General features: G+C 38.5%; 3 pseudogenes; all 3 read right to left on the bottom strand.

Annotated features, from left to right (window-relative positions):
• Window positions 1-1,101: 1,101 nt before the first annotated feature.
• Window positions 1,102-1,220, bottom strand: LOC134896591 (5S ribosomal RNA; annotated as a pseudogene).
• Window positions 1,221-7,880: 6,660 nt separating this feature from the next.
• On the bottom strand, window positions 7,881-7,999 carry LOC134896589 (5S ribosomal RNA; annotated as a pseudogene).
• A 6,955-nt stretch (window positions 8,000-14,954) lies between these two features.
• LOC134896588 (5S ribosomal RNA) lies at window positions 14,955-15,073 on the bottom strand (annotated as a pseudogene).
• Window positions 15,074-17,633: the final 2,560 nt, after the last annotated feature.

Genomic DNA, 17,633 nt, shown 5'->3' with positions numbered 1-17,633 from the left:
TAGGTGTAATTTTATTTTTAACATAACTTTCCAAAGTTTTAACATCCCATGAGGAGCGCATTCTTTTCTGCAGACAAGATCTTAATTTGTTAAGTTCTGAGTCCCACCCTAGGTTGCCTGAGGATAAATCTGTTCCACTATTGAAAATATCTTCCACACTTTGTAATGAGACGTGTCTACTGCTTAGTTCGTTGCGAAGGCTAAAAGAAGCCATGCTTGAACTATTAGTGGATAGCTGACTTAATGTCAAAAAGATTAAACTGAGAGGAGTAATGATTTTTTGGAATGGAATGTTGTAATAAATTTATAAATAATATGCGTTCTTATAAGGGTATGTGTGATAAATGGGTGTACCGTAACAATAATATGCCAGAATTCGGCTTAGAGGGACATAAATGTCCTGTCCGTGCTGGAACCTGAAGCTGAAGATTCAATCAGCATACATGATCAGGAAAAGGTCAGTTTGGTGCCGCACAGGACCCTAAAATTTTTTTCTTTGTAATGGGCTCTTATGAAATTTGTCCCTTATGAACCAACAGTGCATATACATACGAAATGCCTGTATAGGTCTTTAAGGAATTACTGTTGTTGGTGGTGCACCCAGAGTCAATAGTACATATCAAAGTTACAAAGAAAAAAGAGAGACTCTGTGTTGGGGCACGCTTGAAAAACTAAAACTTAACTTTTAATTATAGTATGATAAAATTATGGTACACAATTGAACACACATATAATATATAGTATTTAGGGAGAAAAAATAATGATTCTCACTTGCAAATTAATAATTAAGGAGTAGCAGTTCTCCAAGTAATATTGCTATTTAAGGTGACAGTGACACCTAAGATGAAAATATTGAGAATTTAATTTCAGCATACCAGAAAATTCTTCCAATGCCTATTTATAATGGTATGTCCTGGTAATGATTAATCTGCTATTTCAAAATTTTTTATTCAATAATTGCAATATGCGAAAGGGCTCTAGACGAGTATATGATCAAGAAGAGAATTTCATGAGAAGAAGGAAAATTAGATATGAAAAAGAAAAAGGTAATGGTCAAAGGTTGCTCCAATACTTCTGCTTTTCACATGAATACAGAGGTGTTTGTTACTGCACCTAATATTCCCTGGAAGTCTCCTATCCAGGTACTAATCAGGCTATTCACTGCTTAGCTTCCAAGATCAGGCGAGATTGGGCGTAGCCAGTGAGATGTGGCAGTAATATCCCATAGATTGTGAATGAGAGAGTGTATGGTTATTGGCATATACCAGATAGAGTACTTCTGCTGTCCATTATTGCGCACAGTTTCTCTGTTACTTTTAGCATTGCAGGGGAGTTATATAACTGGCGTCAGGATGAGAGAGTACTGAAAAAGTAAGATATAGGAAAATTATAGGTTCAGAGCCCGTCTTCTGCTGTCCACTGTCATATAATTTAATATAGCGGACAGTGGATGAGAGAGGCGGGTTATCTGAGCCTATTGAATAATGGTGTGAAATTACACAGATATCTTAAGGTTTCTTATGATAGTGCATGATCCAATTACATATTCTTAATCCTAATAGTAGTGGGAAAGAAATTTTCGCTATTTGGCGATGCCCCTAGAATATTGCAAAAGAAGGCCGAAGCCAGCTATTTGAGATATCTCAAAACACACGTATTAGTATGAAATTCTATCTCACTAATTACGGTATGTGAGAGAAAAGAGACATCAAAGGAGCGTTCAATTTCTTTACATTGTGGATAATAGGTAGCAGATTAAACAAAAAAATTAAACAATTTAAAGATAAAATATTTTTTGTCAAATATACGATACCAGGAGGTGAGTGGGCTGAACCGTGCACTGTTCAGCACCACTAGTCACAGACGGCCGTTTCACCTGTAGGTGGCTTGTTCACTGTGTGAGGTGATGGTGGAAGAGAGTCTATTTAAGGCAAAAAGGGGGGTGGTCTCAAAATTCAGACCAATCACAGGAAGGAGGAAGTCAATGAGACATCCTGCGCATCACTTCCGGTTTCAAAATCCGGAAGTTAAGGTTATTCTAATTATGCATAGAGTCGTATCTAGGGTTAGATAGGGCTTATAATATAGCTTAAGATGCAGTGAGTAAATAGGGAAGATAACATTTAAAGTTAATTATTGTGGACAAGATCGAAATATTAACTACGTAGCCGGGGGTTCATAGGTCACTGGAGTTGTCAGGGACGCGTCCCTGAATAGCGTAGCGTCATTTCCGGTTGAAAAGACCGGAAGTGGCGTGCGTGACCGTAATTCTAGGTTTATGTGGGGCTGAGTGAAAAAGAACACGTAGGGCTGAGGATAACTGCGGATGAGCATAAATGGGAGTAGAGAAGTACATATTGGTTCGGATGGTGTGGCCACGATCGGAGTAAAAAAACTCCGTGACCGGAGATGGCGTAAGTGTACCATCTTACAGGAAGTGCTTAGTTGCATCACTTCCTGTCTGCATGTTCCGATTCATAGTAATCAGACTACTGTGGGCGCGCACCGGGACATGGACGCATGACTTCCGGTCACGAGGGCCGGAAGTGGTGAAAAAAGGCCGTCACTTTTAATTTTATGTGCGGCTGATTTAGAAGTAATTTTAGACTGGAGATAGCTGGTAGGGCCTGCGGAGGAGTAGAGGAATACGAATTTATATATTTAGATGGCCCTGATAATGGGGCCGCATAAGAGGTAGAAGCTACGTGACCGGAAGTGGCGTCGGAGCACTAGCTACATCACTTCCTGTTATGAAAAGAGCAGGAGAGGCTGTGTGCAACTGATAACGGGAACCGCATATGAAATAGAAACTATGTGACCGGAAGTGGCGTCGGAGCACTAGCTAAATCTCTTCCTGTTCTGAAAAGAACAGGAAAGGCTGCGTGCAACCATAATTGTAGATAAGAGAAAAAAAGTAAACTATGTGTAGTGTTTGTGTTTTGCTGGTTGCTAGGTAACCATAAGGTCAATGAATAAAAATTGTTAAATTTAAAAGTATGCCTTTGTGATTTGTGTTTATGAATTACTGATTAAGGGTGAGGAGAGAGAGAGAAGAAAAGATTAAAAATAAATAAAAATGAATAAAATAAAAATTATATATATAAAAATAAAAATAAAAAAGGGGGGGATAAAAGAAAAGAGTAAAGAAGGAAAAAATAATAATAATAAAAATAATAATAAATAATAAATGAAATAATAATATAATGTTATGATAATATGATAATATAATAGGATAAAATAAATGAATAAATAAATAAATAAATTATAACAAAATAATAATGATTTTTTGCTCGTTTAAAATAATGATCAAGTTATAACGTATTGTGATATCGAATTAGGCAAGGTTACGACTATGTTTGTTGAAAGAAGAGAAAAGGAGAAAATTGAAATTGATACAGCTTCTATAGTAGAGCGGAAGAAGTTAATAGATTATATTTTATTTGATGTGATATCTGGGTGATTGTGTTGTGAGTGGATATTGGTATTGTGTTGGTGCATCATGAGTGTGTGGCGATTGGTTTGAATGTGAATGGAGGGGTGAGTCAATGAAAATGAGTGTGTAGGGAGTGCCTTACGGGTGTGAATGTGAATAGGTATAAATGTGAGAGAATGAGTGGAATTGTTGGATAGAAACAAATGAAGAAATAGGAAAGTGAATAATGTAAATGTGAGAGAATAAGTGGAGTTGTTGATTAGAGAAGTGAATTAGATGGGGACAGATGAAGAAAGAGGAGAGGGAAGAATTCGGTTAGGGAATCATATGGAACATCAGATAAAAACTCCATAATTTATGTATTCGTTCATGCCTTTAGGCGCAAGGCAGTTAAGTTTGAAGGTCCATTCGGATTCATGTTTGAGCAATTCTTGCATCAAATCTCCTCCGCGTATTCCTAAGTTGATTCTTTCCAGTCCAAAGGCTTTGAGTTCTTTGGGATTGCCCTGATGATAGTTAAAAAAGTGGCGCGCCACTGACGTTAGTTTTTTCATTTTTTTAATATCGGATGTTGCATTTCTTACAGAGCCTATGTGTTCCAGGATACGTTGTTTTAGGGCTCTTGTGGTGATACCCACATATTTCATGTCACAACTACACGATATGCAGTATACAACTCCAACTGCATTGCAGTTGATGAATTGATTAATTAATTTCTCCTCTCCATACCGATCAATAATGGAAGATGTTTTGACCATATGTGGGCATGCTTTACAATTTCCACATGGGAAGGAGCCCTTGATGGTTGGTTGTTTTTTGGGATTTTTGGTGAAATGACTACTGGTAAGTTTATCTTTGAGATTTTTAGACCTTCTCCAACTCATGGAGGGTTTTTGTCCTATTGTTGCTGCTAGGTCCTTGTCTAGAAGTAAGATTGGCCAGTGCCTGTTAATAGATTCTTGTATCTCCCTCCATTCTCTACAAAAGGTGCCCACGAATCTGAGCTTGTTATCTTGTTCCAGTGATTTATGAGTTTTAGTCTGTGGAAAGATCAACTTGTCCCTCGGTGTCTGGCTGGTGTGCCATTTGGCTTTTTTAATAGACCTATGGCTGTAGCCACGTTCACGTAATCTTGTTGTTAGTTCCATGCTTTTCTCTAAAAAGGTCGAAGAATCTGAGCAATTTCTTTTCAGACGTAAGAATTCACCCTTAGGGATATTTTCCACTGTTGGGGGGAAATGTGCACTTGTTTGGTATAAAAGGCTGTTTGTAGATGTTTCTTTGCGATATAGTTCGGTTTCTATCTGGCCATTAGGTGCTTTTGAAATCACAAGGTCGAGGAAGCATACTGAGTCCTTGCTGATGTGGTGTGTGAGTTTGAGATTGTTGTCATTGGTGTTCAATTCCTCAATGAATGTTAGTAACAAACTTCTATCACCTTCCCAAATCAGGATGATATCATCGATGTAGCGCCACCATGCAACTACATGTCGTGTATATTTCTCATTATTGGGATGCATCACAATTTCCCTCTCCCACCAGCCTAAGTACAGGTTCGCGTACGTTGGTGCGCAGGCCGCGCCCATCGCTGTCCCGCGAGTTTGAAGATAAAACTTGTCGTTAAAGGTGAAGTAGTTCCTCGTTAGTATGAACTCCAATAATTCAATTAGTAGGTCATGAAACTCATTATTGCCGGCCATGTCAAGAAAGTATCTGACTGCTTTTATACCGATCTGATGTTTGATGCTGGTGTAGAGTGATTCTACATCTAATGTTACCAATAGGTGGTTGTCATCGAGTTGGACATCATGTAGCTTTTGGAGTATGTCCGTTGTATCCCGTAGATATGAAGGAAGATTCAACACGTGTTGCCGTAAGTGTAAATCCAAGAAAGTACTCGGTTTTTCCAGAATTCCACCCTGTCCTGATACAATAGGTCGTCCTGGTGGTATGGTAATGTTTTTATGAACCTTGGGTAGAAGATATAATGTGGGTGTTTTGGGTTTGGTGGTTGTTAGATACTCAGTTTCCTCCTTGGTCAACGTGCCTTGGGAGTATGCCCGATCTAAGATCCTATTAAGGGCGATCCTAAAGTTGTCAGTTGGATCGAATGTTATTTGTTTATAACATTGTATATCCCCCAGTTGTCTCATTGCCTCAATAATGTACATTGTTTTAGGCCAGAGGACAATGTTGCCCCCCTTATCAGAGGGCTTGATTACTATATCCGACCAGGACTGTATTTCACGCAGAGTTCTTCTTTCCATTTTGCTCAGATTGTCGCCATGAAATGGTTTGGATTTGGACTTGGTATAGATCTTATCTAGGTCACGAGCTACTAATTCTTGAAATACTCTGGTTTCCGGTGAAATATGTTCAGGAGGAAAGAAGGTTGATTTTTTCTTACATTTAGGTCTCGTAGGCGTATCTGTTGTATCCAATTCTCCAGTGTGGAGTTCCTCTAATGCTGCTAAGGCCTCTATTTCTTCTGTGGTAAGTGGTTCATCTATTGGATTATGTTCTGTGTCGTTTTCCAAATGGGATTCTTGACGTGTTACAAAGAATTTTTTAAGAAGTAGTTTCCGCCCAAAGAGGTGTAAATCCTTCTCCCAAAGGAAGCGATTCAATGGTTGTGTGGGCGAGAAGGATAATCCTTTGGATAAGAGAGTGATGTGGTCATCAGTGAGGGTTTTGTCTGAAAGATTAATAATTCTGAGATTCGTCTCCTGTGTTACTTCCTCCTGTTGTTTCTGACTGGGTATCTGGGTTCCCAATTGGCTTGTTCTCGTTGATTTCTTGCTCCCCCTCCTCGTCTTCCTCTTTGTCGAAATCTTGGTCTTCCTCCCCTCCTGTCTGATCCTAAAAAATGAGTCGATGTATGGTTTGTGAAATCGTCCCTATAATTGTATGTTTCTCCTTCCGAATTACCAGGGTCCGAATATTCTTCTCCCCCTGATGATTCTGCCTCGGATGAAGTGTATCTGTCTTGCGACTGTGTGTGGTCTCTGTATGTGGGTGTTTTGCTCCAGCGAAATATGTTGCCCGTCTTGAAATCCCTCATGTCTCTTGCAAATTTGCTTTTCTTTCTATCAATAATTTTTTGTTCGTAGGGTTCCAGTTCTTTCTTGATCTTTTCAAAAGTTTGTTGGAATTTAGTGTTGGTTTCCCATTCTTCAAGGCTTTTGCCTAAGTCTTCTATTTCTTTTTCACATGCATTAAGTACTAAGTGATTGTGTTTGATTAGGACAGCCATGAGGTCTTGGGAGCATTTCAGAAGTACAGCTTCCCATTCTGTTGTTAGACTATCCGTAGTTAGTTGAAAGGTCGGAAAGATCTTAGGTCTTAAGCCTCTAGGTGTAATTTTATTTTTAACATAACTTTCCAAAGTTTTAACATCCCATGAGGAGCGCATTCTTTTCTGCAGACAAGATCTTAATTTGTTAAGTTCTGAGTCCCACCCTAGGTTGCCTGAGGATAAATCTGTTCCACTATTGAAAATATCTTCCACACTTTGTAATGAGACGTGTCTACTGCTTAGTTCGTTGCGAAGGCTAAAAGAAGCCATGCTTGAACTATTAGTGGATAGCTGACTTAATGTCAAAAAGATTAAACTGAGAGGAGTAATGATTTTTTGGAATGGAATGTTGTAATAAATTTATAAATAATATGCGTTCTTATAAGGGTATGTGTGATAAATGGGTGTACCGTAACAATAATATGCCAGAATTCGGCTTAGAGGGACATAAATGTCCTGTCCGTGCTGGAACCTGAAGCTGAAGATTCAATCAGCATACATGATCAGGAAAAGGTCAGTTTGGTGCCGCACAGGACCCTAAAAATTTTTTCTTTGTAATGGGCTCTTATGAAATTTGTCCCTTATGAACCAACAGTGCATATACATACGAAATGCCTGTATAGGTCTTTAAGGAATTACTGTTGTTGGTGGTGCACCCAGAGTCAATAGTACATATCAAAGTTACAAAGAAAAAAGAGAGACTCTGTGTTGGGGCACGCTTGAAAAACTAAAACTTAACTTTTAATTATAGTATGATAAAATTATGGTACACAATTGAACACACATATAATATATAGTATTTAGGGAGAAAAAATAATGATTCTCACTTGCAAATTAATAATTAAGGAGTAGCAGTTCTCCAAGTAATATTGCTATTTAAGGTGACAGTGACACCTAAGATGAAAATATTGAGAATTTAATTTCAGCATACCAGAAAATTCTTCCAATGCCTATTTATAATGGTATGTCCTGGTAATGATTAATCTGCTATTTCAAACATTTTTTATTCAATAATTGCAATATGCGAAAGGGCTCTAGACGAGTATATGATCAAGAAGAGAATTTCATGAGAAGAAGGAAAATTAGATATGAAAAAGGTAATGGTCAAAGGTTGCTCCAATACTTCTGCTTTTCACATGAATACAGAGGTGTTTGTTACTGCACCTAATATTCCCTGGAAGTCTCCTATCCAGGTACTAATCAGGCTATTCACTGCTTAGCTTCCAAGATCAGGCGAGATTGGGCGTAGCCAGTGAGATGTGGCAGTAATATCCCATAGATTGTGAATGAGAGAGTGTATGGTTATTGGCATATACCAGATAGAGTACTTCTGCTGTCCATTATTGCGCACAGTTTCTCTGTTACTTTTAGCATTGCAGGGGAGTTATATAACTGGCGTCAGGATGAGAGAGTACTGAAAAAGTAAGATATAGGAAAATTATAGGTTCAGAGCCCGTCTTCTGCTGTCCACTGTCATATAATTTAATATAGCGGACAGTGGATGAGAGAGGCGGGTTATCTGAGCCTATTGAATAATGGTGTGAAATTACACAGATATCTTAAGGTTTCTTATGATAGTGCATGATCCAATTACATATTCTTAATCCTAATAGTAGTGGGCAAGAAATTTTCGCTATTTGGCGATGCCCCTAGAATATTGCAAAAGAAGGCCGAAGCCAGCTATTTGAGATATCTCAAAACACACGTATTAGTATGAAATTCTATCTCACTAATTACGGTATGTGAGAGAAAAGAGACATCAAAGGAGCGTTCAATTTCTTTACATTGTGGATAATAGGTAGCAGATTAAACAAAAAAAATGAAACAATTTAAAGATAAAATATTTTTTGTCAAATATACGATACCAGGAGGTGAGTGGGCTGAACCGTGCACTGTTCAGCACCACTAGTCACAGACGGCCGTTTCACCTGTAGGTGGCTTGTTCACTGTGTGAGGTGATGGTGGAAGAGAGTCTATTTAAGGCAAAAAGGGGGGTGGTCTCAAAATTCAGACCAATCACAGGAAGGAGGAAGTCAATGAGACATCCTGCGCATCACTTCCGGTTTCAAAATCCGGAAGTTAAGGTTATTCTAATTATGCATAGAGTCGTATCTAGGGTTAGATAGGGCTTATAATATAGCTTAAGATGCAGTGAGTAAATAGGGAAGATAACATTTAAAGTTAATTATTGTGGACAAGATCGAAATATTAACTACGTAGCCGGGGGTTCATAGGTCACTGGAGTTGTCAGGGACGCGTCCCTGAATAGCGTAGCGTCATTTCCGGTTGAAAAGACCGGAAGTGGCGTGCGTGACCGTAATTCTAGGTTTATGTGGGGCTGAGTGAAAAAGAACACGTAGGGCTGAGGATAACTGCGGATGAGCATAAATGGGAGTAGAGAAGTACATATTGGTTCGGATGGTGTGGCCACGATCGGAGTAAAAAAACTCCGTGACCGGAGATGGCGTAAGTGTACCATCTTACAGGAAGTGCTTAGTTGCATCACTTCCTGTCTGCATGTTCCGATTCATAGTAATCAGACTACTGTGGGCGCGCACCGGGACATGGACGCATGACTTCCGGTCACGAGGGCCGGAAGTGGTGAAAAAAGGCCGTCACTTTTAATTTTATGTGCGGCTGATTTAGAAGTAATTTTAGACTGGAGATAGCTGGTAGGGCCTGCGGAGGAGTAGAGGAATACGAATTTATATATTTAGATGGCCCTGATAATGGGGCCGCATAAGAGGTAGAAGCTACGTGACCGGAAGTGGCGTCGGAGCACTAGCTACATCACTTCCTGTTATGAAAAGAGCAGGAGAGGCTGTGTGCAACTGATAACGGGAACCGCATATGAAATAGAAACTATGTGACCGGAAGTGGCGTCGGAGCACTAGCTAAATCTCTTCCTGTTCTGAAAAGAACAGGAAAGGCTGCGTGCAACCATAATTGTAGATAAGAGAAAAAAAGTAAACTATGTGTAGTGTTTGTGTTTTGCTGGTTGCTAGGTAACCATAAGGTCAATGAATAAAAATTGTTAAATTTAAAAGTATGCCTTTGTGATTTGTGTTTATGAATTACTGATTAAGGGTGAGGAGAGAGAGAGAAGAAAAGATTAAAAATAAATAAAAAGGAATAAAATAAAAATTATATATATAAAAAAAAAAAAAAGGGGGGGATAAAAGAAAAGAGTAAAGAAGGAAAAAATAATAATAATAAAAATAATAATAAATAATAAATGAAATAATAATATAATGTTATGATAATATGATAATATAATAGGATAAAATAAATGAATAAATAAATAAATAAATTATAACAAAATAATAATGATTTTTTGCTCGTTTAAAATAATGATCAAGTTATAACGTATTGTGATATCGAATTAGGCAAGGTTACGACTATGTTTGTTGAAAGAAGAGAAAAGGAGAAAATTGAAATTGATACAGCTTCTATAGTAGAGCGGAAGAAGTTAATAGATTATATTTTATTTGATGTGATATCTGGGTGATTGTGTTGTGAGTGGATATTGGTATTGTGTTGGTGCATCATGAGTGTGTGGCGATTGGTTTGAATGTGAATGGAGGGGTGAGTCAATGAAAATGAGTGTGTAGGGAGTGCCTTACGGGTGTGAATGTGAATAGGTATAAATGTGAGAGAATGAGTGGAATTGTTGGATAGAAACAAATGAAGAAATAGGAAAGTGAATAATGTAAATGTGAGAGAATAAGTGGAGTTGTTGATTAGAGAAGTGAATTAGATGGGGACAGATGAAGAAAGAGGAGAGGGAAGAATTGGGTTAGGGAATCATATGGAACATCAGATAAAAACTCCATAATTTATGTATTCGTTCATGCCTTTAGGCGCAAGGCAGTTAAGTTTGAAGGTCCATTCGGATTCATGTTTGAGCAATTCTTGCATCAAATCTCCTCCGCGTATTCCTAAGTTGATTCTTTCCAGTCCAAAGGCTTTGAGTTCTTTGGGATTGCCCTGATGATAGTTAAAAAAGTGGCGCGCCACTGACGTTAGTTTTTTCATTTTTTTAATATCGGATGTTGCATTTCTTACAGAGCCTATGTGTTCCAGGATACGTTGTTTTAGGGCTCTTGTGGTGATACCCACATATTTCATGTCACAACTACACGATATGCAGTATACAACTCCAACTGCATTGCAGTTGATGAATTGATTAATTAATTTCTCCTCTCCATACCGATCAATAATGGAAGATGTTTTGACCATATGTGGGCATGCTTTACAATTTCCACATGGGAAGGAGCCCTTGATGGTTGGTTGTTTTTTGGGATTTTTGGTGAAATGACTACTGGTAAGTTTATCTTTGAGATTTTTAGACCTTCTCCAACTCATGGAGGGTTTTTGTCCTATTGTTGCTGCTAGGTCCTTGTCTAGAAGTAAGATTGGCCAGTGCCTGTTAATAGATTCTTGTATCTCCCTCCATTCTCTACAAAAGGTGCCCACGAATCTGAGCTTGTTATCTTGTTCCAGTGATTTATGAGTTTTAGTCTGTGGAAAGATCAACTTGTCCCTCGGTGTCTGGCTGGTGTGCCATTTGGCTTTTTTAATAGACCTATGGCTGTAGCCACGTTCACGTAATCTTGTTGTTAGTTCCATGCTTTTCTCTAAAAAGGTCGAAGAATCTGAGCAATTTCTTTTCAGACGTAAGAATTCACCCTTAGGGATATTTTCCACTGTTGGGGGGAAATGTGCACTTGTTTGGTATAAAAGGCTGTTTGTAGATGTTTCTTTGCGATATAGTTCGGTTTCTATCTGGCCATTAGGTGCTTTTGAAATCACAAGGTCGAGGAAGCATACTGAGTCCTTGCTGATGTGGTGTGTGAGTTTGAGATTGTTGTCATTGGTGTTCAATTCCTCAATGAATGTTAGTAACAAACTTCTATCACCTTCCCAAATCAGGATGATATCATCGATGTAGCGCCACCATGCAACTACATGTCGTGTATATTTCTCATTATTGGGATGCATCACAATTTCCCTCTCCCACCAGCCTAAGTACAGGTTCGCGTACGTTGGTGCGCAGGCCGCGCCCATCGCTGTCCCGCGAGTTTGAAGATAAAACTTGTCGTTAAAGGTGAAGTAGTTCCTCGTTAGTATGAACTCCAATAATTCAATTAGTAGGTCATGAAACTCATTATTGCCGGCCATGTCAAGAAAGTATCTGACTGCTTTTATACCGATCTGATGTTTGATGCTGGTGTAGAGTGATTCTACATCTAATGTTACCAATAGGTGGTTGTCATCGAGTTGGACATCATGTAGCTTTTGGAGTATGTCCGTTGTATCCCGTAGATATGAAGGAAGATTCAACACGTGTTGCCGTAAGTGTAAATCCAAGAAAGTACTCGGTTTTTCCAGAATTCCACCCTGTCCTGATACAATAGGTCGTCCTGGTGGTATGGTAATGTTTTTATGAACCTTGGGTAGAAGATATAATGTGGGTGTTTTGGGTTTGGTGGTTGTTAGATACTCAGTTTCCTCCTTGGTCAACGTGCCTTGGGAGTATGCCCGATCTAAGATCCTATTAAGGGCGATCCTAAAGTTGTCAGTTGGATCGAATGTTATTTGTTTATAACATTGTATATCCCCCAGTTGTCTCATTGCCTCAATAATGTACATTGTTTTAGGCCAGAGGACAATGTTGCCCCCCTTATCAGAGGGCTTGATTACTATATCCGACCAGGACTGTATTTCACGCAGAGTTCTTCTTTCCATTTTGCTCAGATTGTCGCCATGAAATGGTTTGGATTTGGACTTGGTATAGATCTTATCTAGGTCACGAGCTACTAATTCTTGAAATACTCTAGTTTCCGGTGAAATATGTTCAGGAGGAAAGAAGGTTGATTTTTTCTTACATTTAGGTCTCGTAGGCGTATCTGTTGTATCCAATTCTCCAGTGTGGAGTTCCTCTAATGCTGCTAAGGCCTCTATTTCTTCTGTGGTAAGTGGTTCATCTATTGGATTATGTTCTGTGTCGTTTTCCAAATGGGATTCTTGACGTGTTACAAATAATTTTTTAAGAAGTAGTTTCCGCCCAAAGAGGTGTAAATCCTTCTCCCAAAGGAAGCGATTCAATGGTTGTGTGGGCGAGAAGGATAATCCTTTGGATAAGAGAGTGATGTGGTCATCAGTGAGGGTTTTGTCTGAAAGATTAATAATTCTGAGATTCGTCTCCTGTGTTACTTCCTCCTGTTGTTTCTGACTGGGTATCTGGGTTCCCAATTGGCTTGTTCTCGTTGATTTCTTGCTCCCCCTCCTCGTCTTCCTCTTTGTCGAAATCTTGGTCTTCCTCCCCTCCTGTCTGATCCTAAAAAATGAGTCGATGTATGGTTTGTGAAATCGTCCCTATAATTGTATGTTTCTCCTTCCGAATTACCAGGGTCCGAATATTCTTCTCCCCCTGATGATTCTGCCTCGGATGAAGTGTATCTGTCTTGCGACTGTGTGTGGTCTCTGTATGTGGGTGTTTTGCTCCAGCGAAATATGTTGCCCGTCTTGAAATCCCTCATGTCTCTTGCAAATTTGCTTTTCTTTCTATCAATAATTTTTTGTTCGTAGGGTTCCAGTTCTTTCTTGATCTTTTCAAAAGTTTGTTGGAATTTAGTGTTGGTTTCCCATTCTTCAAGGCTTTTGCCTAAGTCTTCTATTTCTTTTTCACATGCATTAAGTACTAAGTGATTGTGTTTGATTAGGACAGCCATGAGATTCTGCCTCGGATGAAGTGTATCTGTCTTGCGACTGTGTGTGGTCTCTGTATGTGGGTGTTTTGCTCCAGCGAAATATGTTGCCCGTCTTGAAATCCCTCATGTCTCTTGCAAATTTGCTTTTCTTTCTATCAATAATTTTTTGTTCGTAGGGTTCCAGTTCTTTCTTGATCTTTTCAAAAGTTTGTTGGAATTTAGTGTTGGTTTCCCATTCTTCAAGGCTTTTGCCTAAGTCTTCTATTTCTTTTTCACATGCATTAAGTACTAAGTGATTGTGTTTGATTAGGACAGCCATGAGGTCTTGGGAGCATTTCAGAAGTACAGCTTCCCATTCTGTTGTTAGATTATCCGTAGTTAGTTGAAAGGTCGGAAAGATCTTAGGTCTTAAGCCTCTAGGTGTAATTTTATTTTTAACATAACTTTCCAAAGTTTTAACATCCCATGAGGAGCGCATTCTTTTCTGCAGACAAGATCTTAATTTGTTAAGTTCTGAGTCCCACCCTAGGTTGCCTGAGGATAAATCTGTTCCACTATTGAAAATATCTTCCACACTTTGTAATGAGACGTGTCTACTGCTTAGTTCGTTGCGAAGGCTAAAAGAAGCCATGCTTGAACTATTAGTGGATAGCTGACTTAATGTCAAAAAGATTAAACTGAGAGGAGTAATGATTTTTTGGAATGGAATGTTGTAATAAATTTATAAATAATATGCGTTCTTATAAGAGTATGTGTGATAAATGGGTGTACCGTAACAATAATATGCCAGAATTCGGCTTAGAGGGACATAAATGTCCTGTCCGTGCTGGAACCTGAAGCTGAAGATTCAATCAGCATACATGATCAGGAAAAGGTCAGTTTGGTGCCGCACAGGACCCTAAAAAATTTTTCTTTGTAATGGGCTCTTATGAAATTTGTCCCTTATGAACCAACAGTGCATATACATACGAAATGCCTGTATAGGTCTTTAAGGAATTACTGTTGTTGGTGGTGCACCCAGAGTCAATAGTACATATCAAAGTTACAAAGAAAAAAGAGAGACTCTGTGTTGGGGCACGCTTGAAAAACTAAAACTTAACTTTTAATTATAGTATGATAAAATTATGGTACACAATTGAACACACATATAATATATAGTATTTAGGGAGAAAAAATAATGATTCTCACTTGCAAATTAATAATTAAGGAGTAGCAGTTCTCCAAGTAATATTGCTATTTAAGGTGACAGTGACACCTAAGATGAAAATATTGAGAATTTAATTTCAGCATACCAGAAAATTCTTCCAATGCCTATTTATAATGGTATGTCCTGGTAATGATTAATCTGCTATTTCAAAAAATTTTTATTCAATAATTGCAATATGCGAAAGGGCTCTAGACGAGTATATGATCAAGAAGAGAATTTCATGAGAAGAAGGAAAATTAGATATGAAAAAGGTAATGGTCAAAGGTTGCTCCAATACTTCTGCTTTTCACATGAATACAGAGGTGTTTGTTACTGCACCTAATATTCCCTGGAAGTCTCCTATCCAGGTACTAATCAGGCTATTCACTGCTTAGCTTCCAAGATCAGGCGAGATTGGGCGTAGCCAGTGAGATGTGGCAGTAATATCCCATAGATTGTGAATGAGAGAGTGTATGGTTATTGGCATATACCAGATAGAGTACTTCTGCTGTCCATTATTGCGCACAGTTTCTCTGTTACTTTTAGCATTGCAGGGGAGTTATATAACTGGCGTCAGGATGAGAGAGTACTGAAAAAGTAAGATATAGGAAAATTATAGGTTCAGAGCCCGTCTTCTGCTGTCCACTGTCATATAATTTAATATAGCGGACAGTGGATGAGAGAGGCGGGTTATCTGAGCCTATTGAATAATGGTGTGAAATTACACAGATATCTTAAGGTTTCTTATGATAGTGCATGATCCAATTACATATTCTTAATCCTAATAGTAGTGGGCAAGAAATTTTCGCTATTTGGCGATGCCCCTAGAATATTGCAAAAGAAGGCCGAAGCCAGCTATTTGAGATATCTCAAAACACACGTATTAGTATGAAATTCTATCTCACTAATTACGGTATGTGAGAGAAAAGAGACATCAAAGGAGCGTTCAATTTCTTTACATTGTGGATAATAGGTAGCAGATTAAACAAAAAAATTAAACAATTTAAAGATAAAATATTTTTTGTCAAATATACGATACCAGGAGGTGAGTGGGCTGAACCGTGCACTGTTCAGCACCACTAGTCACAGACGGCCGTTTCACCTGTAGGTGGCTTGTTCACTGTGTGAGGTGATGGTGGAAGAGAGTCTATTTAAGGCAAAAAGGGGGGTGGTCTCAAAATTCAGACCAATCACAGGAAGGAGGAAGTCAATGAGACATCCTGCGCATCACTTCCGGTTTCAAAATCCGGAAGTTAAGGTTATTCTAATTATGCATAGAGTCGTATCTAGGGTTAGATAGGGCTTATAATATAGCTTAAGATGCAGTGAGTAAATAGGGAAGATAACATTTAAAGTTAATTATTGTGGACAAGATCGAAATATTAACTACGTAGCCGGGGGTTCATAGGTCACTGGAGTTGTCAGGGACGCGTCCCTGAATAGCGTAGCGTCATTTCCGGTTGAAAAGACCGGAAGTGGCGTGCGTGACCGTAATTCTAGGTTTATGTGGGGCTGAGTGAAAAAGAACACGTAGGGCTGAGGATAACTGCGGATGAGCATAAATGGGAGTAGAGAAGTACATATTGGTTCGGATGGTGTGGCCACGATCGGAGTAAAAAAACTCCGTGACCGGAGATGGCGTCAGTGTACCATCTTACAGGAAGTGCTTAGTTGCATCACTTCCTGTCTGCATGTTCCGATTCATAGTAATCAGACTACTGTGGGCGCGCACCGGGACATGGACGCATGACTTCCGGTCACGAGGGCCGGAAGTGGTGAAAAAAGGCCGTCACTTTTAATTTTATGTGCGGCTGATTTAGAAGTAATTTTAGACTGGAGATAGCTGGTAGGGCCTGCGGAGGAGTAGAGGAATACGAATTTATATATTTAGATGGCCCTGATAATGGGGCCGCATAAGAGGTAGAAGCTACGTGACCGGAAGTGGCGTCGGAGCACTAGCTACATCACTTCCTGTTATGAAAAGAGCAGGAGAGGCTGTGTGCAACTGATAACGGGAACCGCATATGAAATAGAAACTATGTGACCGGAAGTGGCGTCGGAGCACTAGCTAAATCTCTTCCTGTTCTGAAAAGAACAGGAAAGGCTGCGTGCAACCATAATTGTAGATAAGAGAAAAAAAGTAAACTATGTGTAGTGTTTGTGTTTTGCTGGTTGCTAGGTAACCATAAGGTCAATGAATAAAAATTGTTAAATTTAAAAGTATGCCTTTGTGATTTGTGTTTATGAATTACTGATTAAGGGTGAGGAGAGAGAGAGAAGAAAAGATTAAAAATGAATAAAATAAAAATTATATATATAAAAATAAAAATAAAAAAGGGGGGGGATAAAAGAAAAGAGTAAAGAAGGAAAAAATAATAATAATAAAAATAATAATAAATAATAAATGAAATAATAATATAATGTTATGATAATATGATAATATAATAGGATAAAATAAATGAATAAATAAATAAATAAATTATAACAAAATAATAATGATTTTTTGCTCGTTTAAAATAATGATCAAGTTATAACGTATTGTGATATCGAATTAGGCAAGGTTACGACTATGTTTGTTGAAAGAAGAGAAAAGGAGAAAATTGAAATTGATACAGCTTCTATAGTAGAGCGGAAGAAGTTAATAGATTATATTTTATTTGATGTGATATCTGGGTGATTGTGTTGTGAGTGGATATTGGTATTGTGTTGGTGCATCATGAGTGTGTGGCGATTGGTTTGAATGTGAATGGAGGGGTGAGTCAATGAAAATGAGTGTGTAGGGAGTGCCTTATGGGTGTGAATGTGAATAGGTATAAATGTGAGAGAATGAGTGGAATTGTTGGATAGAAACAAATGAAGAAATAGGAAAGTGAATAATGTAAATGTGAGAGAATAAGTGGAGTTGTTGATTAGAGAAGTGAATTAGATGGGGACAGATGAAGAAAGAGGAGAGGGAAGAATTGGGTTAGGGAATCATATGAAACATCAGATAAAAACTCCATAATT

The sequence above is a fragment of the Pseudophryne corroboree genome, chromosome 3, assembly GCF_028390025.1.
Source record: "Pseudophryne corroboree isolate aPseCor3 chromosome 3, aPseCor3.hap2, whole genome shotgun sequence".
Lineage (NCBI taxonomy): Eukaryota > Metazoa > Chordata > Amphibia > Anura > Myobatrachidae > Pseudophryne > Pseudophryne corroboree.
This window is presented reverse-complemented; position numbering and strand designations above follow the sequence as displayed.